General features: G+C 45.8%; 2 pseudogenes; both read left to right on the forward strand.

The window, feature by feature from the left end:
- Positions 1–438: 438 nt before the first annotated feature.
- On the forward strand, positions 439–557 carry LOC143944336 (5S ribosomal RNA; annotated as a pseudogene).
- Positions 558–856: 299 nt separating this feature from the next.
- LOC143950344 (5S ribosomal RNA) lies at positions 857–975 on the forward strand (annotated as a pseudogene).
- The last annotated feature ends 832 nt before the right edge of the window (positions 976–1,807 follow it).

The raw sequence follows: 1,807 nt of genomic DNA on the forward strand, positions 1-1,807 counted from the left end.
AGGTGATCATTTCAGCATCTGTCAAGAGTTTTGAGTATGTTCCGAAGCGGTCGCCTAAGGCCATATCACCCTGAAAGCGCCCGATCTCAGAGGCTAAGCAAGGTTAGGGTCAGATGGGAGACCGCCAGGGTCTATGTTGTTGGCTTTGACCTGTTTTTTTTCCACTTGTTTCCCAGATGACCATAATTTGTCAAGAGGGTTGAGAGTGTCTGAATAGAACACCTATGGCCACATCACCCTGAAAGCGCACAATCTCATCTGATCTCGGAGGCCTAGCAGTGTACGGCCTGGTTAATACCTGTATGGGAGACCATCTGTGAATACCAGGTGCCGTAGGCTTCTTTTTATGTTGTTGGCGTTGACCTGTTTATTTTCGCTTGTTTCCCAAGGTGACCATCTTGGTGTTTAACAAGAGGGTTGACAGTGCCCAAAGAGATCACCTACGGCCCCATCACCCTGAAAGCTCCCGATCTTTTCTGATCTCGGAGGCTAAGCAGTGTCGGGCCTGGTTAGTACCAGGATGGGAGAATGTCTGGGAATAACAGGTGCCGTAGGCTTCTTTTTATGTTGTTGAATTTGACCTGTTTTTTTTTTTCACTTGTTTCCCAAGGTGAAGATCTTGGCGTTTGTCAAGAGGGTTGAGAGTGCCCGAAGAGATCACCTACGGCCCCATCACCCTGAAAGTGCCCAATCTCGTCTGATCTCGGAGGCTAAACAGTGTCGGGCCTGGTTAGTACCTGGATGGGAGACCGCCTGGGAATACCAAGTTGTTGGCTTTGACCTGTTTTTTTCGCTTGTTTCTCAAGGCGACCATCTTGGCGTTTGTCAAGAGGGTTGGGCGTGTCTTGAAGCGAATGCTTACGGCCACATAACCCTGAAAGCACCCGATCTCGTCTGATTTCAGAGGCTAAGCAGCGTCAGGCCTGGTTAGTACCTGGATGGGAGACTGCCTGGGAAGACCAGGTGCCATAGAAGGATCTGGCCTGGTTAGTGTCTTGATTGGGAGATCGCCTGGGAATACCGGATGGGTTTAGTGTATTCAGAGAGTCTAGTGTATACAGTCGGCGAGTGTATACATAAGACTGGCTAGTTTACACAGTGTTTACAGAGATGCAAGGGTGTACAGAGACGCTAGTATATATAGAAGACTACAGCATACAGAAGAAAGGCTAGTGAATACAGAATACAGACTCGTGTATGCAGATAGGCTTGAGTATACAGAGATGCTAGAGTAAACAGTGAGGCTGGGGTACACAGAGAGGCTAGTTTAAAGAGAGGCTAGTATATACAAAGATGTTAGTGTATATAGAGAGGTTAGTGTATAGAGAGGGTTGAGTGTATACAGAAAGGACAGTGCATATAGAGAAACTAGTGTATACAGAAGACAGGCTTGGGTATACATCAAAGCTGACAGTGTACACAGAAGACTGGGTAGTGTATACAGAGAGTCTAGTTGGTACAGAAGACAAGCTGGTGTATTCTAGCTAGCTTTTACAGTCTAGTGTATACAGAAGACAGGCTGTGGTATAGAGAGGGTCTAGTGTATTCAGAGAGTCTAGTGTATACATAATACTGGCTAGTTCACACAGTGTTTACAGAGATGCAAGGGTGTACAGAGAAGCTAGTATATATAGAAGACTACAGCATACAGAAGAAAGGCTAGTGAATACAGAATACAGACTCGTGTATGCAGATAGGCTTGAGTATACAGAGATGCTAGAGTAAACAGTGTGGCTGGGGTACACAGAGAGGCTAGTTTAAAGAGAGGCTTGAATATACAAAGATGTTAGTGTATATATAGAGGTTA

This window comes from Lithobates pipiens, unplaced genomic scaffold, assembly GCF_037356315.1.
Source record: "Lithobates pipiens isolate NorthernLeopardFrog02 unplaced genomic scaffold, aLitPip1_a1.2 Scaffold_10, whole genome shotgun sequence".
Lineage (NCBI taxonomy): Eukaryota > Metazoa > Chordata > Amphibia > Anura > Ranidae > Lithobates > Lithobates pipiens.